This window comes from Salmo salar, chromosome ssa25 (assembly GCF_905237065.1).
Source record: "Salmo salar chromosome ssa25, Ssal_v3.1, whole genome shotgun sequence".
Taxonomy (NCBI): Eukaryota; Metazoa; Chordata; class Actinopteri; order Salmoniformes; family Salmonidae; genus Salmo; species Salmo salar.
In genome coordinates, this window is record NC_059466.1 from 24,376,202 (window position 1) to 24,398,976 (window position 22,775).

Here is a 22,775-nt window from a genome sequence, read left to right on the forward strand (position 1 = left end):
TAAATTCACCGGAGGTTTGCGGGGGGTATGCTAGTTTGAACGTCACATGCTAATGTAAAAAAGCTGGTTTTTGATATAAATATGAACTTGATTGAACAAAACATGCATGCATTGTATAACATAATGTCCTAGGGTTGTCATCTGATGAAGATCATCAAAGGTTAGTGCTGCATTTAGCTGTGGTTTTGTTTTTTGTGACATTATATGCTAGCTTGAAAAATGGGTAGTCTGATTATTTCTGGCTGGGTACTCTGCTGACATAATCTAATGTTTTGCTTTCGCTGTAAAGCCTTTTTGAAATCGGACAGTGTGGTTAGATTAACGAGAGTCTTGTCTTTAAAATGCTGTAAAATAGTCATATGTTTGAAAAATGGAAGTTTTCGGATTTTAGAGGAATTTGTATTTCGCGCCACGCCCATCATTGGATATTGGAGCAGGTGTTCCGCTAGCGGAACATCTAGATGTAAGAGGTTTTAAGAAACAACGTTCTTTTGTGGGAATTTCAGTACTTCAGCATAACGTTTCCTACAGGTTTCCTCATGGTTTAATTTAAAGTCAGTTATTCAAATTTAGCACAACAAATTCAGAAAAATGTATTTAAAAACCACAAGAAAACTTTAGTAACTTGATAATGATCTAAGAATGTTCTTAAAAAAAACTCTCTCTATCCTCCATCTTGTTAAGTGTGTTCAGGTGTGTTGGCCACGCCCACTAATTTTCCACACCTGATCTTAATGAGAGTTTGATTCCTTTGAAATGGGGTCCGTTTGAATAGACAGGTTTGGCTGACAATGTCACGAAAATGATGAGCGCGCATCAATGTGGCCGAAAGCCGTACTTTGTTACGATTCTGAGCAGTCAAATAGCTAGCAACCATGTGGGGAATAATAGGTGGCTCGTTTCAGCTAGTATTATCGTGTTCTTAATACCATGTCTTGTTTTGAGATGTTTTGACTGATTTCATGTCAATGCTAATATGGCTCAAATTTGCTAACTAGCTAACCAACAACTGTAACAATGTATTTGAGAGACAAGAAGTGCTCATTGTGGAAAAGTATTTGTTTTCAACAAACATTTGGAGACTAAATATAGTTTACATGTTGTCAACCATCTAAGTCAACCCCGTCTGTTTTGTTCCATAGTCTCCAACACGTCAGTTTTGTTGCTAAACAACCAACCTGTCTATTGGATAAAATACATTTGAATGCATAACAAAACGTGGCATGCTAGCTCCATCCTGGCGCAGTGGACTAATTCCGTTGCTAGAGAACAGAAGACTATAGGTTCGAATCTCACTGATGCCATGTCACAATAAAAAAAATATGCCCAAGGGAATGAATTTTCATGTGCTTGAAGTTAAAAAAAATGTGAACCCAAAATAAGCTAAAGTCCCATTAAAACATTCAGCGAAAGTTTTAAGGAAGTTGTTAAAAAAACCTCAAAGTAACCTTTCCCTTCTCGGAGTGTTACTAAAACCTCACAGGAAAACTTTCAAGGAACCAAAAGGTTCTCAGAACCTCCCTGCAACCTAAAAATAAATGTTCCCAGAACAGGTTTACATTTTCACTTCTGTTCACAAATGTGCTAGCTGGGTAATCATGTCATGCTACACCAGTTCCAGAACCCTTTTATGGTAGTAGTTCTTAGAGTTCTGCACATGTAAGCATTCCATTAATATGGATTCAGTTCAACAAGGATGAAGGAAGCATGGCTAGAATGCATGGGGCCTATACCAACCAAAGAGTGCACAGATAAAACTATGGCTTAGTTCAGCATATACAATGAATGTACAAAACATTAAGAACACCTGCTCTTTCCATGACATAGACTGACCAGGTGAATCCAGATGAAAGCCATGAAGGGGGGGATTTTTAAGCCTTGAGACAATTGAGACATGGATTGTGTATGTGTGCCATTCAGCGGTTGAATGGGCAAGACAAAATATTTAAGTGCCTTTGAAAGGGGTACGGTAGTAGGTTCCAGGTGCACCAGTTTGTGTCAAGAACTGCAATAGTGATGGGTTTTTCTCACTCAACAGTTTCCCTTGTGTATCAAGAATGGTCCACCACTCAAAGGACAGCCAGTCAACTTGACACAACTGTGGGAAACATTGGAGTCAACATGGACCAGTATCCCTGTGGAACACTTTCAACACTTTGTGGAGTTAATGCACCAACGGATTGAGGCTGTTCTGATATTTTATTTTGTCTTCAATGCGGTATTTGTATGCAGGCTATGTGGCTGCCTTTTTTATGATTCAGATAGAAAATGGTTCTCCCCTGCAGGAGAAAAGTACCTATTCTGAAGGAATGCCTTTATTTGCAGAGGTTTATGGAGTTAATGCCTGCCTTTTTGTTTTGTAACCTTTAGAGCAATGCCATATTTGTGACTATTCTGCGCATAAATGCAGCTGCTCCGTCCATAACCTTTATAAAATTGCAAACTATAAGCTGGAATCCTTCAAATTGGCACCACACCACCGTACCTCTCCTGGGAGCTGGTGGATATACTGTAATATATACACTGTATATTTTAAGTTTAGGTGATGGAGAGACGTGTAATACAGGTAAAGAGTAATTGACTCAGTGTGGAAAACTACAATATTAATTACAATATTAGTTATTGTTGAAATGATCTAATATACAGTTTGTGCTAAAAAGGCAACCTCAATGTGTGATAAAAGGAAAATGACTTATGCCTCGTGACAGAATCCCTCATTCTGAGGTAGGCGATAACCTACGGCTAGTTTCATTGTTAGAATAAAAATAAATCAAGATGAAGAGGGACATACATAGGCTTAAGAAAAGTTGCTACAAGGAGTTAGTTTAGTCATCAGTGCACTACCGTTTCTTGATAAAGCTGTCATTCTTTAAGAGTAATACTGTATTCATACTGTATAATAGAGATGTACTGTCTTCATACAAGATGTCAACGGTTCTTTAGCCAGTGAAGAAAACCCCTCAGATGACTAACTGTGGTCTTGACACTTTGTTACCCTTACATTGATACTGTACCTTAGATACATGTATAATGCTAGCTTCTTACAGGTGCAGTAGAATAGACACACTTCATCTACTTATGAAAGACACAATCCTCTCTCTAGTAAAAAGACAGGCATGACTCTTTTATAACAGAGCAGCAACTGATATTCAGGTGTGAAAAGTTGTGCTGCCTGTTAACCCAGGGTTAATTTTCTAAACACTGTTTGGAACTCCACTCACATGAGAAATATGTAATGTGTTACTGTAAGAAGCAGCACTAATATCAATTGTTTTAGAATTTCTTCTATTCACTTTTGGCTTTATTTTCAATAACTTCCCATCTGAAAGAGGTACAGAATTGCTTTGATGTCAAGACGGGCGTGATATTTGGCCACCTGCACATCTTTTTTCTTCCTCCTCAATTCTATCACACTGTTTCCATCTCTAAAAGAGTGTTTGTGTTATTGTTACAGAGCGACAGAAAGCTATTGACGTAGAAATGAATTTTTGCATTATTCTGCACAGTTGGATTCTGCACAGACGGTGGATGAAATATTGGTTGAATAAGAGGAGCCAAATACTATTCACTTGACATCTTAAATTACAACACAAACACATCAGAACAACCAAAACAAAATGAAATCCACCTGATTCACCTCTCTTCTATATTCTCCAACAGTGCGTTCATAACACAGGTGCATTTTGATTTCCCAAAATAGGAGGCAGGCAGGCCATTCAGGCAGGAGGTAGGGGCTTAACATAGATATGGAAATGAACGTTGTCCAAGTCCAAAGTGATTATTCTTCCACAGTCAGTCAACACCACACAAGAGCCTGGAGAGACCAAGGCATTCATTATGCATCTCATTGCAGTGCTCCTAATATATTGCAGGGACAAAAGACAAACGTGATGGAATATAGTCCCTAAACCTGAGTAAGGAATGCGTCCCAAATTGCACCCTATTCTCTTTAGTGGATTATGAAGGGAATATGGAGCCATTTGGTAAGCAGCCTAAAGCATGTGCTCACCCCTGTGTTCTGTGTGAAGTAGTCTATCACGATGATGACAGACAGCACAGGTTATTGATTTATAGGAGAGGCTTGCTGGGAGAAGGATAGAAGACTATTGTGCATCCCACATGGGATTGTATTCCCCAGATAGTGCATTACTTTTGAGCCCTATCAAAAGCAGGGCACTATATAGGTAATAGGGTTCCATTTGGGATGCAGACTATGGGTACCATTGATGATTCAGATCCAGAACTCCCACTGTTTAACATTTATATTCTTGCTTACATCATGAAGCGAATTGGATGACTCCCTGTGGTTTTAGTTTTATTAGAGCAGGGCATCGCACCAAACAGAGAAAGACTTGGGAAAGATTAGTTTGGATAAAGAAGTTTCGATCTGAATTGTGATTAAATACAGAAATAAACACTACTTTCCAATCATCATTTTTTGTTTCTAAAATGAGATGGTGCTGTTCACGTAACACAAAAAACACAAGCACTGAGTAGAGCAGAGTCCTTCTACTGAAACAGCGTTGAAAGTATAAAATATCAAATATTAAGGTGTCATTAATTAATGAGTGAAAGCTGTACTGTAGTCTACAACGGCATTGCTTTGCCTAACAACCCAAAGTCTGGCTTGAAAAAGGAATCTCAGAATTGCATCCCATGTTGCTAATGACTGTTGACATAGCTACAGTACACATGTAAAACACAAACACACGCACGCACAATGACACACGCATGTACACTGAAGCAAGCTCGCACTCACATCTCTCCTTTCAGGCCTAACATATGAGATGAACCTCCCCTAGGGATGATTAGCCAGAGGTAGACGTAGGTTTCTCATCTACTGAAGTATAATACAGTAGTAAAGCCATGCTGTTGTGGGTATCTCAGCTCAACTACTAGCAGACACTGAGATGAGAGGCTTATGCTAAGCCTTACTCTCCATACAGTAAGGTTAGATGTTCTGCCTGGCCCTGGCACCATCTCTATCACTGTTTACAGCAAGCTGAATAGTAATGTGGTCTTTGTAAAGCAAAGGGTCAGATTTAAATTGTTGGGGGGCATTTATGAGACAATCCACAATTATTTTGTTTTTTAAAGTTAGAGGTGGGGGTAAATGTGAAGTTGAGTTTCCAAAGGTCTTATTTAGGAGCTAGATGCAAGAGCTAGGAGGAGGGTAGGCCTATATATCATGCATTCTTTTGGCTTGGATGCTTGGATGAGATTTGGTTCCCATGAAAGAAAAGGACTGTCAGAATCATTGATGCGTTTGACCCTGGGTGTCAGAGGGTTTTGTGATGGAGGGGCTCAGCATGGGAGCTGACAGAGGAAGGCTGCCTCATTACTTCTGCTTGATTGCAGGGGAGTGAGAATGAGAACAATGGCAGTAGGCAAAGGAAAACTATCCTATTCCTACTGCATTGATCTGCAATAAGGTGCAGGTGTTTGTGTGTGTGTCATGTCACATGTGTGGCCACTGGTGTAGAAACACACAAATGTTGTGAGAGGAAGAGAAGGGGAAAAAAACATGATAAAAAATGAACCGGATCAAGTACAGTACCATTTTTGCCCTGAGACGAACAATCTATTTCCCAGGGTTCGATTTTGTCAATATTTATTACTGTTAGGACCAGCACATCCTCGTTAATATGGACATAGTGGCTCAAGCTGACCTTCACAATTAAACAGTTTCTTTCCTGGTTTGCTTCCTGTGTCTACACTCAGAAAAAAAGGTGCTACCAAGAACCATAAAGGGTTCTTCGGCTGTCCCTGTTTGATAACCTATCTTGTTTTCAGGTAGAACCATGTAGCATGGACTCCCTGAGTCCTGAATCTAGCTGCATTGAACTTAAGGTCTGGTTTCCCGGACACAGATTAAGCCTAGTCCTAAAAATCCCTTTTAATTGAGATTTTCTTTGGTCCAGGACTAGGCTTACTCTGTGTCTGGGAAACCAGGCAAAAGAGATAGTTCCAAAAATGGTGTCCCAGTCCCCTTCATGCTTTTGAGCAATCCATTTTGTTTTGAAATATCTGTCACTGCAGGACAAACTATTGAGAGAGGGAAAAAAGCAATTTGTCAGTTCAGCTATGCTTGATGTGTTGTTGTGCCCTCTGTGATTGGGGAGAAAATCAAGGATAAAAGTCGACAACAAAATGCTAACTACTGGGTGGCTTTACTGAGAGGCCTGCAATAAAACCCCTCTTGAATGTTTTTCCACCACTCTTCATGCTTGCCCAGGCAGCGTTTCCTTTAATCAGTGCAACCATTAGTTCAATCAGGGGACTTAGTAGATCAGTGGAAAGCCCAGGCTCTCGAGAACTAACTGGGTCGAGTAGCCTAGCTGTAGGTTGAGTGGCTATAAACTGTATTGTATAACATACCACTTACCTACTATGGTGGTGTAACATCAGTTCATAGGTAAATGTCAGAAAATGTCTGAAGCCCTACGTTTTCAAAGAGAAACTTAAATAAGGCATCTTAGTGCTCCCCCCCAATAATAGCACTGACTTTGCTGAAACTTCTTTATTGAGGAAAAATGTACTTACTACGACTGTAATATGTGGTTGTCTTACAAAGGTATCTTAAGATGAATGCACTAACTGTAAGTCGCTCTGGATAAGTGTGTCTGCTAAATGACTAAAATGTCAAATGTAGGTAGCTGCAACAGACTTCTGGTTTGTAGCATTGGATTTGTACATTTCTTCTGCATCGGTAGATACCAACTATTATTAGTCTGTGTGATTAACGAGGGCTGACCTAGAGTGGTGTTTGTGAGACAAGGGCAGATCCAGAAGGGGCTCGGGGCTGGGTCTTTTTACAAAAACGTTGAGTCCGAATGGTTTGAGCAAACTATTAAAATCTATATAGGAAAAGCTGAGACTCTCACAAACACGCACATGAAACACATCTTGCTCTATAACACTCACAAGCTACACAAGAGTTAGAAGGAAGAAGATCAAAGGAAATCCCAGGACATAGTGTCTATAATACTGTAATAAGCTCACATAGTTGCTGTAACAAATTTCCATGTGAGCAAACAATTTAATTAATTTTCATCAGGTTTTTGCTTCGGTGGACCTTTTTTTATTTTTCATTTGTCATTAAAATTCATGAATGCAACTGTTCATGTCAAAATGTTTTGTTTCTACTTGTATCCCTGGTTTTCCTAAAAAGGATGGTAAAACACTTCATTGTGAGGCTACATGCAGATAAATTAAAGTCAGATGAATGAAAAACAATATTTGCTTGGTCTTGGGACTGATAAGGTTAAAAACAAATCTTTTTTGGAAATGGGGGGGAGCAGGCCGTCCCAGGCAAGATCATGGGGGTTGCCTAGCAACATATGCCTCGGAGGGAGACAAAATGTCTGCATAACTCAACAAATTCCCATGATTTGTGAATCTGTTTGGACCAGACAGACAGCTAAAATGGCTTTGACAAAAATAAGACATTAGCTAATAGGGAGAAGTATTTAAGAAAGTAACTAAATGATGGCATTCCCAAATCATAAATTACTTTCATAAAATAGAAATGTGGCTACATTTGTAGACAAAATTCTTACTTACTCAACCTTTAAATGGCTTAAAATCTTCCTAGAAGTCACAGAGGATGCACAGAGGGACATGACAAAATGGTGAATTTGAGCACTTTAACCCTATTCTCAACCGGCTGGTAGAACAAGTTTTGACAATGGATTTAGAAGTGGATATGAAAAGAATCTTCACTTGAACTTGATTGGTCAACTCCCCCAGCGCTCCTGCATCAATTAAAATAATGTGCAGCCTTTTGGGTTTCTGCAGTTCGGTGTTGTGGCACTCTAATTTTGCCCACTCTCAGGGCCATAAGAAAACTCAAAATCATTCTCCAAAGACATAGGATAAAATGCAACATAAATTGGTTAAACCACATTTCATGACGCATGGGGTGAATACTTCAGTATTCATACTTAAAGTCGTCTATAAAATAAGGCCTATATAGTAGTTGAAAAATTGCACTTTGCCATATATTATCTGAAAATGTAGTCTGACATGGTGGAAGAACCTGGATCATTTGAAATGTAAGAGGGACATTGCACTATACACCACCTGAAAATGCATATATTTATATGTAATTTAATATTCATGTTTGGACATAATTTGTAAAAATGTGACACCGGTCCTCATTCAACAATGCTTTTATGCATATAAAATCTATTGAAGCAGACCTAAAGTGATTTTTGTAATATTGTTAGGATGAGTAAAAATGCTATGCATCAAGTTGAAAAAACACTATTCAAAATTCTTATTTGAGTTGTTAGTAATATGAATTTAAGGTGAAACATTTTCTTCTAAATGTTTTTTCAAGAATACACAGTTAAAGGATTAAACATTTTATTGATTTTTTTATTCTATATTGAAGGGCACTTCATTTAATATAACAGGATTTGAAAATGCAATATTTGCACTTAAAATAGCAAAGGGACAAAAAAGGCACTCATTTTGTGGAACAACCCAGCAGCCATCACAGTTAGAATGGTGACATTCAAGCCACCGTTTACAGGTACATCAGTTCATAGATTCAGTTCAACTGCATCAGCCGTCACAGTTAATGTGACATTCAAGCCCAATCAAGGCTTTGTTCTATACGGGCTATATGGGTAGATGATAGGTTGTCATGGAAGACCGTTTTTCCGTCAGGTGTCCTTACTGATGAGCCAAAGCAGGCTAATCAACACTGTCCTCCATGAGGCTGCTGTAAGTGTGCGTCCCAAATGGCACCCTATCTCCTATATAGCACACTACCTTTGACCTGAGCCCAGTGGGCCTGGTCAAAAGTAGTGCACTATATAGTGGTGACATTTGGGATGCAGACAAAGTTGCCATTGCATCGGCCTGCCTATCTAAATGGAAATGACCTGCGGAGGGAGGAAGGCTGCTACTGAGGCTATGGCTACGCTAGCAAATATGCAGGTGAGGGATTGGATGCACATGAGCCAAATTTCCATGGGGATCACCTTGTAGCCACTACACAATACAGAGGAACAAATTTCTTTCTTAAGTTTGATCCATCTCCTTCAGTGTTGCCTTCATACTCCTGTATCCCCTGATTGTACCACATTAAATAGTATATACAGGCAATAGAGGGTGCCATTGTAGACACACCCAGTCACAGTGATTGTCAGGAAAGAGGATAAATCCATAACTAAGGACCTTAGGCATTGAAGTGTGTGTGTGTATGTATGTGTGTTTTTTTATTTATTTTTAAGTTTGATTAATGGGACTGGAATCCCAGAGTCAATCACTGTCTCAACACAGATGGCTGCCTGGTTTGAGATGTTAATTAGTGATGGCTTCCTTTCCTGCCTCCTCCCTCTCACTGGGGCCAGGTGAGACAGAGAGAGAGTGGTAATAGAGGGTGGGAGGACGGTGGGAGAAAGGGAAATAGCTACTAAGGTTGAAAGAGAAAGGGAGGAGAGAGATACAAATACACATTTCCTCTCTAGACACTGTTGCCCTAAAGCACACAGAAACCTATACATACCTCAGCTGTTATGGGTGTGTAAGGGAGGCGAAGTCAGGTGCAGGAGAGTAGCGTGTAGTAACAGGCGCACTTCTATTCCGTTCCAAAACGACAGCACAGAATAAATAAACGTGCCCAAAACACAGAACATGAACAAAAATCAGGCGCGTGGTAAATACCCACATAACATACAACAATTTCACACAAAGACATGGAGGAGACTGTATTTACACGCAGTGTGATTAGGGAATGAAAACCAGGTGTGTATGGAACAAGACAAAACAAATGGAAATATGAAAAATGGAGCGGCAATGGCTAGAAGGCCGGTGACGTCGATCGCCGAACGCTGCCCGAACAAGGAGAGGAGCCGACTTCGGCGGAAGTTGTGACGTCAGCCTAAACATCAGCGCCACTGGTAACTTCCACAAAGCTGTGAACGATCTGAGAGACAACGCAAGAAGGGCCTTCTACACCATCAAAATAACATACAATTCAACATACCAATTAGGATCTGGCTAAAAATACTTGGACAGCAACAGAATTAGACACAACCAAATCATGAGATAATTACTTCACACATTGGAAAATCATTTGAATTTTTTTTACAAAAAAACAGAGCAAACTAGAATTCTATTTGACTCTAGACAAAGAGTACACAGTGGCAGAATGCCTGACCACTGTGACTGACCAAAAAATTAAGGAAAGCTTTGACTATGTACAGACTCAGTGAACATAGCCTTGCTATTGAGACAGGCCACTGTAGGCAGACCTGGCTTTCAAGAGAGGACATGCTATGTGCACACTGCCCACAAAATGAGGTGGAAACTGAGCTGTACTTCCTAACCTCCTGCCAAATGTATGACCATATTAGAGACACATATTATAGAGACAAAGAGATAGAAAGAGACAGAGTAAGAGACAGGGAATGTAGGTGATGGAGGGAGGGAAGGAGATAGAGAGGGGAGAGAGAGCAACTGTTGGTGATAGAGTGGAGGGAGGTAAGAGAAAGAGGGAAGGAAGGAGAGAGGAGGTGGTGATAGAGTGGAGGGAGGTAAGAGAAAGAGGGAAGGAAGGAGAGAGGAGGTAGGGAGGGATGAGCCTCTCCTATGGACCACCTCTCTTAGATCTGCTCCCATCACACTCATCTACAGCTCTGTTCTGTTTTGTGAAAGGACACAGTGATTAGAGAGGGCCCTGCTGCAACATCTTGGCTACTACACTGATAACATTTCAACAAGACTATGATCTGCGTCCCAAATGGCACCCTATTCCAAGCCTATATAGTGCACTATGGGCCCTGGTAAAGTAGTGCCCTATGTACGGAATAGGATGCAATTTGCGGTGCAGACAATTATCTTGTATCTGCTATGACACATCACAGACAGACTCACCCACTTGACAGTGACTCACTCCCCACGCAGACACCACACTAGACAGAAATCCCACTGGGCACACACTGGTTGAATCAATGTTGTTTCCAATGTAATTTCAATGAAATAACATTGAACCTGCATGGAATAGACTAGAGGTCTTCAGGGGTCCAAAAAGTAGTACCCCTGACCCGAATGGACACAAGAACAATCAGACCCGAACCCAAATGGACCCGTGGACAACTCGACCTAGACCTGACAAATACCCTAACGGGTCCGGGTCTAGACCAGAAAAAAACATGTTTATCAGCCAAGTTGCTCTTCTGGTTAAATAATAGGTATTTATATGTTGGCTAGGCCCTCTCGAAGTCAATAAGTTCACCTTATTGCCGTAAAATAATCAAATGGCTACCCAGACTATTTGCATTGCCCCCCCCCCCCACACTGCTGCTACTCTCTGTTATTATCTATGCATAGTCACTTTAACAATTCTACCTATACGTACATATTACCTCAATTACCTCGACACCAGTGCCCCCACACATTGATTCTGTAGTGGTACCCCCTGTATATAGCCCCGCTATGGTTATTTTACTGTTGCTCTTTAATTATTTGTTATTATTATCTCTTACTTTTTTTTAGGTATTTTCTTAAAACTGCATTGTTGGTTAAGGGCTTGTAAGTAAGCATTTCACTGTAAGGTCTACCTACCCCTGTTGTATTCGGTGCATGTGTCAAATAAAATTTGATTTGAAAAAAATATGCTATAGGATATGCAGAGCCGTGGTCGGGTCCACTCGGGCTGTAGTGCCTTCAGAAAGTATTCACACCCCTTGACTTTTTCAACATTTTGTTATGTTACAGCCTGAATTCAAAATGGATTAAATAGAGATTTTGTGTCACTGGCCTACGCTCAATACCCCATAATGTCAAATTGGAATTATTTTTTAGAAAATTTTACAAATTAAATGTCTTGAGTAAATAATTATTTAACCCCATTTTTATGGGAAGCCTAAATAAGTTCAGGAGTAAAAATGTGCTTAAAAAGTCACATAATAAGTCGCATGGACACTTTGTTGAATTATATTTTAAAACATTTTTTTAATGACTACCTCATCTCTGCTCTGTAACCCACATATACAATTATCTCTAAGGTGGGTCCCTCAGTTGAGCAGTGAATTTCAAACACAGATTCAACCACAAAGACCAGGGAGGTTTTCCAATGACTCGCAAAGAAGGGCACCTATTGGTAGAAGGGTAAAAAAAAAAGCAGACATTGAATATCCTTTTGAGCTATTAGTTATTAATAACACTTTGGATGGCGTATCACACCCAGTCAAATCAAATCAAAGTTTATTTGTCACGTGTGCCAAATACAACAGGTGTAGACCATACAGTGAAATGCTTACTTACAGGCCCTAACAAACAGTGCAATTTTAAGTAAAAAATAGGTATTAGGTGAACAATAGATAAGTAAAGAAATAAAAAACAACAGTGAAAAGACAGTGAAAAATAACAGTAGTGAGGGTATATATAGTAGCGAGGCTATAACAGTAGTGAGGCTATATACAGGCACCGGTTAGTCAGGCTAATTGAGGTAGTATGTACATGTAGGTATGGTTAAAGTGACTATGCATATATGATAAACAGAGTGTAGCAGTAGAGTAAAAAAATAAGAGGGTTGGCGGGTGGTGGGACAAAATGCAGATAGTCCGGGTAGCCAATGTGCGGGGGCACCGGTTAGTCGGGCTAATTGAGGTAGTAAGTACATTAATGTATAGTTAAAGTGACTATGCATATATGATAAACAGATAGTAGCAGCAGTGTAAAAAAGGGGTTGGGGGGGACAATGCAAATAGTCAGAGTAGCCCTTTGATTACCTGTTCAGGAGTCTTATGGCTTGGGGGTAAAAGCTGTTGAGAAATGCTCCGGTACCGCTTGCCATGCGGTAGTAGAGAGAACAGTCTATGACTGGGGTGGCTGGGGTTTTTGACAATTTTTAGGGCCTTCCTCTGACACCGCCTGGTGTAGGGGTCCAGAATGGCAGGCAGCTTAGCCCCAGTGATGTACTGGGCCGTACGCACTACCCTCTGTAGTGCCTTGTAGTCGGAGGCCGAGCAGTTGCCATACCAGGCAGTGATGCAACCAGTCAGGATGCTATCGATGTTGGCGCTGCAGAACCTTTTAAGGATCTGAGGACCCATACCAAATCTATTTAGTTTCCTGAGGGGGAATAGGCTTTGTCGTGCCCTCTTCACGACTGTCTTGGCATGTTTGGACCATTCTAGTTTGTTGGTGATGTGGACACCAAGGAACTTGAAGCTCTCAAACTGCTCCACTACAGCCCCATCGATGAGAATGGGGGCGTGCTCTGTCCTCTTTTTCCTATAGTCCACAATCATCTCCTTAGTCTTGGTTACGTTGAGGGATAGGTTGTTATTCTGGCACCACCCGGCCAGGTCTCTGACCTCCTCCCTATAGGCTGTCTCGTCGTTGATCAGGCCTACCACTGTTGTGTCATCTGCAAACTTAATGATGGTGTTGGAGTTGTGCCTGGCCACACAGTTGTAGGTGAACAGGGAGTACAGGAGGGGACTGAGCACGCATCCCTGAGGGGCTCCACGTGTTTAGGATCAGCGTGGCAGATGTGTTGCTACCTACCCTCAACACCTGGGGGCGGCCCGTCAGGAAGTCCAGGATCTAGTTGCAGAGGGAGGTGTTTAGTCCCAGGATCCTTAGCTTTGTGATGAGCTTTGAGGATACTACGGTATTGAACGCTGAACTGTAGTCAATGAACAGCATTCTCACGTAGGTGTTCCTTTTGTCCAGGTGGGAAAGGGCAGTGTGGAGTGCAATGGAGATTGCATCATCTGTGGATCTGTTTGGGCGGTATGCAAATTGGAGTGGGTCTACGGTTCCTGGGATAATGGTGTTGATGTGAGCCATTACCAGCCTTTCAAAGCACTTCATGGCTACGGACGTGAGTGCTACGGGTCTGTAGTCATTTAAGCAAGTTGCCTTAGTGTTCTTGGGCACAGGGACTATGGTGGTCTGCTTGAAACATGTTGGTATTACAGACTCAATCAGGGACATGTTGAAAATGTCAGTGACGAAACCTGCCAGTTGGTTAGCACATGCCCGGAGCACACATCCTCGTAATCCGTCTGGCCCCACAGCCTTGTGAATGTTGACCTGTTTAAAGGTCTTACTCACATCGGCTACGGAGAGAGTGATCAGACAGTTGTCCGGAACAGCTGATGCTCTCATGCATGCCTCAGTGTTGCTTGCCTCGAAGCGAGCATAGAAGTGATTTAGCTCTTCTGGTAGGCTTGTGTCACTGGGCAGCTCGCAGCTGTGCTTCCCTTTGTAGTCTGTAATAGTTTGCAAGCCCTGCCACATAAGACGAGCGTCGGAGCCGGTATAGTACAATTCAATCTTAGCCCTGTATTGGTGCTTTGCCTGTTTGATGGTTTGTCGGAGGGCATAGCAGGATTTCTTATAAGCTTCCGGTATAGAGACCTGCACCTTGAAAGCGGCAGCACTACCCTTTAGCTCAGTCCGAATGTTGCATGTAATACGTGGCTTCTGGTTGGGGTATGTACGTAGTCACTGTGGGGACAACGTCCTCGATGCACTTATTGATAAAGCCAGTGACTGATGTGATGTACTCCTCAATGCAATCGGAAGAATCCCGGAACATGTTCCAGTCTGTGATAGCAAAACAGTCCTGTAGATTAGCATCTGCTTCATCTGACCAATTTTTTTATAGACCGAGTCACTGGTGCTTCCTGTTTTAATTTTTGCTTGTAAGCAGGAATCAGGAGGATAGAATTGTGGTCAGATTTACCAAATGGAGGGCGATGGAGAGCTTTGTACGCGTCTTTGTGTGTGGAGTACAGGTGATCTAGAATTGTTTTCCCTCTGGTTGCGCATTTAACATGTTGATAGAGATTAGGAAAAACTGATGTAAGTTTCCCTGCATTGAAGTCTCCGGCCACTAGGAGCGCCGCCTCTGGGTGAGCAGTTTCCTATTTTCTTATTTCCTTAAACAGCTGACTGAGTACGATCTTAGTGCCAGCATCCATCTGTGGTGGTAAATAAAAAGCCACGAAAAGTATAGATGAAAATTCTCTTGGCAAAAAGTGTGGTCTACAGTTTATCATAAGATACTCTACTTCAGGCGAGCAAAATCTCAAGACTTCCTTAGATTTCGTGCACCAGCTGTTGTTTACAAATACACACAGACCGCCCCCCCTCATCTTACCGGAGTGTGCTGTTCTATCTAGCCGGTGCAGCGTATATCCTGCTAACTGAATATCCATGTCATCATTCAGCCACGATTCTGTGAAACATAAGATGTTACAGTTTTTGATGTCCCGTTGGTAGGATATTCGTGATTGTACTTCTTCTAATTTATCGTCCAATGATTGTACGTTGGCGAGTAATATTGATGGTAACGGCAGCTTTTCCACTCGCCTTCTGTGGATCCTTACGAGGCACCCCACTCTGTGTCCTCTGTACCTGCGTCTCTTTCTCTTGCCAATAACGGGGACGTTGGCCTTGTCGGGTGTTAGCAGTATATCCCGTGCATCCTGCTTGTTGTAGAAAAAATCTTTGTCTAATCGGAGGTGAGTGATCGCTGTCCTGATATCCAGAAGCTCTTTTTTGCCATAAGATACGGTGGCAGAAACATTATGTACAAAATAAGTTACAAAAAAACACATAATAGCACAATTGGTTAGGCGCCCCTAAAACTGCTGCCATTTCTTCCGGGGCCATTTTACCCTTCAAAGCCTGCAGATTAAGCAGGTCACTACAAAGATACCTGCTTCCTTCCTAACTCAGTTGCCAGAGAGGAATGAAACAGCTCAGGGATTGCACCATGAGGCCAATGTTGACTTTAAAACAGTTACATAGTTTAATGTCTGTGATAGACAAAAACTGAGGATGGATCAACAACATTGTAGTTACTCCACAATACTAACCTAATTGATCAAGTGAAAAGAGGGTAGCCTGTACAGAATAAACATTTTCCAAAACTTGCATCCTGTTTGCAACAAGGCACTAAAGTAAAACTGCAAAAAATGTGGCAAAGCCATTAACATTTGGTACTGAACACAAAGTGTTATGTTTGGGGCAAATCCAATACAACACATTACTGTCACACCCTGATCTGTTTCACCTGTCCTTATGATTGTCTCCACCCCCCTCCAGGTGTCACCCATCTTCCCCATTATCCTCTGTGTATTTATACCTGTGTTCTCACTGTTTGTCTGTTGCCAGTTCATCTTGTTTGTCACGTCAACCAGCATTTTTCTCACCTCCTGCTTTTCCCCAGTTTCACTTGTTCTCGCCCTCCTGGTTTTGACCCTTTCCTTTTCCGGACGCCTGCCTGACCACTCTGCCTGCCCCTGAGCCTGCCTGCCATCTGTATCTTTGCCCCATTACTCTGGATTACCGACCCCTGTCTTTCTTGACCTGTCGTTTGCCTGCCCCTGTTGCTATAATAAACATTGTTACTTCAACACAGTCTGCACTTCGGTGTTAACTGAAACGTTATAATTACAGAGTACCACTCTCCATATTTTCAAGCATAATGGTGGTTGCATCATGTTATGGGCATGCTTGTAATCGTTAAGGACTGGGGAGTTTTCCCTGATATTAAATAAATGGATTGGAGCTAAGCACAGGCAAAATTCTAGAGGAAAACCTGGTTATGTCTGCTTTCCACCAGACAATGGGAGATGAATTCACCTTTCAGCAGGACAATACCCTAAAACACAACGCCAAATACAGTATTGGTAAGCAACACTGGAGTTGCTTACCAATACGTCATTGAATGTTCCCGAGTGGCCTAGTTACAGTTTTGACTTAAATCGGCTTGAAAATCTATGGCAAGACTTGAAAATGGCTGTTTAGCAATGATAAACAACCAACTTCACAGTGCTTGAAGAATTATTTTAAGAATGCAAATATTGTGCAATCCAGGTGTGCGAAGCTCTGAGAGACTTATCCAGAAAGACTCACAGCTGTAAAGGTGATTCTAACATGTGTTGACTCCGTGGTGTTTATACTTATTTAAATCCACATATAAATGTAAGTTATAGATCTGTATTGCTCATTGAAAGCAAGTCTAAGAAGTGGTAGATATGTTCTATGTGTGCTATTTCTATGCTTCTTGTTTTAAAGTTTTGTTTTTGGATCTTTTTACTTTCGGTTTTGTACACCAGCTTCAAACAGCTGAAAATACCATATTTGTGGTTATGTAAAATATATTTCACAGCAGTTTAGATGGTACAATGATTCTCTACACTATACTTGCTTGTTTTGTCACATAAACTGAAATTAGGCTAACTATTCAAAATTTTAGCAACCAGGAAATAGCGGAGCGCTTTTTGCATAGTGAGATATTTCTGCTTTTCATTTTCAATAAATTCGCAAATTTCTAAAAACATGTTTTCACTTGTCATTATCGGGTATTGTGTGTAGATGGGTGAGAGAACAAAAAATCTTAAACCATTTTAAATTCAGGCCGTAACACCCAAAAAATGTGGAATACGTCAAGAGGTATGAATACTTTCTGAAGGCACTGTACATAGACCCGATACCAGACTCGGACCCGACTGACAAGTTAGAATTTCAGACCTGAAATCGATCTGGCCCGTTGAATTGACGTCTGTACTCAGAGGATGCCAGTGACTGTACAGTAAATTAGTAAAACTGCGTCCCAAATGGCACAATATTCCCTATATAGTGCACATTTTTTGACCATGGCCCTTAGGTATCTGGTCTAAAGTAGTGCACTATATAGGGAATAGGGTGCCATTTGGGATGCTGACTAAATTTCACATAGCTGACAGGGCAGGCGCTCCATCTTGGTTAGTGGGGTTCAGGCATGTCGATGAGGTCAGGACCGCAGGCTCCCACAAATCACCCTGTGTAGTCCAGGGATGCCATAGGGATGATTCAGAGTCTGTAAAAACAGTCAGGACTGTAAGAGCGAGAAACAGGATGTGTCCCAAATGGCACGCTATTCCCTACATAGTGCACTACTTTTAACCAGGGCCCATAGGGGATAGGGTGCACCATATAGAGAATATAATGCCATTTGGGACACAAACACACTGACATTTCATTACTCAGACAGGGCCCTTTGTTAGCATATTTTCTCTCACACTTTAGGGGGATGATGAAAAGTCCCTGAAACTAACAACGGGAACAGCACATCACATTGAGCCGGTGCCATGGTGATGAGGTGATTAGGCTAGTCACCCTTACAGTTGCCCTTTTGCAAGGGGATAAAGTTCTATCATCCTCTCACCTTAGATTGCATTTCCTCACAAGCATGTGACATCCATACTGTAATGTATGCAGTGGCAGAATTATCATTAGGCAGAAGAGGCAATTGCCTCAGCCTCACATCATCAAGGGGCCTTGTGAGCTGGGAATAATTAAAACAAAATATTACTAGTAATATTTACAAAGGAAATCGGGAGGGAGGGGGTCAGCTTTGCCTGGCCACTGTGCCCAGGTTAATGAGGCCACTACGGACAGAACCAGGACCTTGCAGCTTCCATGAAGGACAGAAAGCTATCAGTTATGGCATGCCATCATTCAGCGCATTGTGCCTCCATAAGCAAGCACACAATTTCTGCTCACACAATACAATTCCAATAGGGAAGGCAGGTTATGGTTAACCAAGAGAGAGAGAGAGTTGAGAGATGTGACAGGCAACAGTGCTCGCCTCCCCATATCCTCTCCAAGCACCCCAACTCTATTGGTTTTAAGAGCATACCAAACTGTTCTCATTACAGAGATGCTGAGTTATTAATAGTTCAGACACAGGGGCGCCGTATTGGGGGGGTAGCACGATTCTGTGACTGACATTGTAGAATACTATTGAAGACATCAAAACTATGAAATAACACACATGGAATCATGTAGTAACCAAAAAAAGTGTTAAACAAATCAAAATATATTTGAGATTTGAGATTCTTCAAAGTAGCCTCCCTTTGCCTTGATGACAGCTTTGCACCCTCTTGGGAGGGATGGGAAGGGATGGAGGAATGGAGGGATGGCAGTCTGGGCCTCAGTAATGATTTCATTTGTGATGACTTTCAGTGTTGACTCAGGGTTATGTGTTTAATCCCTTAACTCTCTCAGCCAAGCGATTATACACCACCACTAGGGTATTCTGGGTTTCATAAGCCGGCAGAAGGAGCTTGAGCCATGAGTGGAGACGCTCTGTTAAAGGAGCTGTTCCTATCCAGACTACTACTCTTTCCTCTCCACATTCTGACCTTATTCTGTCCGTAGAATACTGTTTAGAAATTCTAATTATACCCTCTCTCCTTGGCATACTGTCCTAGTGATACTGTTATTTGTTGTCTAAGAGCTGTTGGGGGGGAGCAAAAAAGACAAAGACAATCAAAAAATAATTAATAAGAAACAAGGTTTCAAAGTGTTTGTCCTATATCTAGGAGATATAAGAAAGCTCAGGAAATATATACACTACCAATCAAAAGTTTGGGGTCGCTTAGAAATGTCCTTGCTTTTGAAAGAAAAGCACATTTTTTGTCCATTAAAATAACATCAAATGAATCAGAAATACAGTGCAGACACTGTTAATGTTGTAAATGACTATTGTAGCTGGAAACGGCCCATTTTTTATAGAATATCTACATAGGCGTACAGAGGACCATTATCAGCAACCATCACTCCTGTGTTCCAATGGCATGTTGTGTTAGCTAATCCAAGTTTATAATTTTAAAAGGCTAATTGATCATTAGAAAACCCTTTTGCATTTATGTTAGCACAGCTGAAAACAGTTGTACTGATTAAAGAAGCAATAAAACAGGCCTTCTTTAGTTGAGTGTTGAGTGGCTGGAGCATCAGCATTTGTGGGTTCGATTACAGGCTCAAAATGGCCAGAAACAAAGACATTTCTTCTGAAACTCGTCAATCTATTCTTGTTCTGAGAAATGAAGGCTATTCCATGCAAGAAATTGCCAAGAAACTGAAGATCTCGTACAACGCTATGTACTACTCTCTTCACAGAACAGCGCAAACTGGCTCTAACCAAAATAGAAAGAGGAGTGGGAGGCCCCCGTTCTCAACTGAGCAAGAGGACAAGTACATTAGCTTGTCTAGTTTGAGAAACTGACGCCTCACAAGTCCTCAACTGGCAGCTTCATTAAATAGTACCCGCAAAACACCAGTCTCAACGTCAACAGAGAAGAGGCGACTCCGGGATGCTGGCCTTCTAGGATATTATAGTCCTCCTCACTCTGATCTCTAATCTTCGGGTTAGCCTATTGATGGGGTATTCAACACACCCTATGAGGTCCAGATCCTGCTGGTTTTCTGTTCTACCTGATAATTAATTGCACCCACCTGGTGTCCCAGGTCTAAATCAGTCCCTGATTAGATCGCAACAATGAAGAAATGCAGTGGAACTGGATTCAAGGTCCAGAGTTGAGTTAGAGGGGCCTATTGAGTTGTAATTTGAGTAGGTTGAATGCTGCTTGTTGTACCACTACCAGCTGTTTTCACTAGACTGCCTCTAAATATATCTTATCTCATCATGCAAGCCATTGCAATCCCAGGGCAGGCACAGAAGCCTGGTACGATACGAAGCAGCCACTACACTGCCAAGATGATTACAGCCATTCTCCCCAGAGTCCCATACACAGAGACACACAGAGCTGCTGTTTGACCTGATTGACTCTTACATGAGCTAGATTAGAACATTGGTAGTAGAGGAAGGTTTTCATGTAGCCTGGAATCCAAACGGAATATCATGTGGAACAGCAATATTCATTTTGGATTTCAGGCTTGCATCCTGGAGCCTTCGTGTAAGATGCAAAAACATGTTCAACTGCATTTCAATGGTTCACATCAATTAGAACTGAGGGTTCTTTTCACATTATTGACTGTCTGTTCACATCTGCCGAAACACTGGTCTCACAATGGAGGACCTTGCAGCTTCCATGAAGGACAGATCAGTTATCAGTTATGGCATGCCATCATTCAGCGCATTGTGCCTCCATAAGCAAGCACACAATTTCTGCTCACACAATACAATTCCAATAGGGAAGGCAGGTTATGGTTAACCAAGAGAGAGAGAGAGTTGAGAGATGTGACAGGCAACAGTGCTCGCCTCCCCATATCCTCTCCAAGCACCCCAACTCTATTGGTTTTAAGAGCATACCAAACTGTTCTACAGAGATGCTCAGTTATTAATAGTTCAGCCACAGGGGCGCCATATTGGGGGGTAGGACGATTCTAAGGGCCAGTGACTGACAGAGGCCCTAAAAAATTATTAGAACATTAGGTAAATTTTTTTCAAAATTAAATTATTAACCTGTCATCATTATTCAAATATTTTATTTACAATATTTTATTTACAAAAAAGATACTATTAAAACTAACGGTTTATTTTTATTTTCTTGTTTTTGGCAAAAAGTAAACATCCAGAGAGCCTCTGTATTTTACCATTAAAATTACATTTAGACTGTAAAAGATGTCCTTTAGCACATTTCTTATAGAGGGTATCAGTCTTGCATCAAATAGTGAATTCCACTGTATGCAGAATGTTGCATGCATGTCTGCACAGTGTTATATTTTCACAGCTCACTGTCAGTAAATATCGTACAGTAAATACTGGACTACAAGAGAGTTGCAAGCCTGCAAAGGTAGAGTTATTTAAAGCTTTGAAATGGGTCAATTGGGTTCTGGTGGTGTGTGGTTACAGCAATTGCGCAGGGTTGGTGTGGCCTGTGGTGGTGGGGCCAAATGTGATATATTTTCATGGAGCCCAAAATCCCTGGCGGCACCCCTGTTCAGCCATGTTCACTTTTGTGGTTACATTGCTTTAGGAAACTCAGCTGGTAAATGAATGTCCTTGGCTGCTGTGGGCAGAATTGGCCTTAATTCAACTGTTTATCAATGTCCGCTCTATTATTTCATAAAGCTAATCAGTGTAATAAAACGGCAGATGAGCCCCCTCTTGCCACAGCGGAAGAGGAGATGGTGCAACTTATGCTTGCCTATCACATTCTGTTGTAAACTGCTTGAAATTCAAAGCATAGATGTCACTGACAATTTGTGGTAAACAAAAACATTGTGCCTTTTGTTCTCAAAGCTTCTTCACTACACAGGTACAGGTCTTTCTGGGGACAATCCAGCAAATATATCAAACCCTCTTTTCTCCATTCAGAGAATTCAGTGTCCTGTCCTGGCTGTCTCTCTCTCTCTCCCTGTTTTCTGACGGTATTATTTAGATGAGTTCTGCATTGCAGTCTGAGCCCTGTTTATTGACCAAAGCAGCAGTGTGAAATCCAGAATAATTGTTGCCACAAGTCCCTTGGCACAATGAGTTCTATTCAGTTCACGCTGCAAGTCCAACAGAGTGAATGAGGGAAACAATTTCTGTATCGTGACGTTTTCAATATTTCCTATCATAAAACCAAAATACCCACTATATAGCAGTTGTTTATGTTTATAGTCAGAAACTATAGTTATCTATTAGTGAATTATAATCAATATTGATAAGTAATGCATATTGTTTCATTCACACTACACCCGCCTAACTAGTAGAATCTTAGAAGCCTGGCAGATTGATCAAATATCAAGCAATGCCATGGGAGACAGATCAGTGTACAAAGAACAAGATTCACCAACATACCGACAGAATGCCCTCATCTCAGGCTCAACTATTATCAGAAGAAAGAGTCATGGTTGGCAAAAGGTGAGAATGTACATAGTATGTAGCCTCTATCTCGGCTTGTAATGGAAAATGTACTCAGTTACTAGGATAAAGTAGGGAAAAAAAGCTCCATAATTAGACAAACTGACGAATGCAGGGAATGTACAGTAGCAGCAGCATGAGCCCTTCACGGCAGCACATG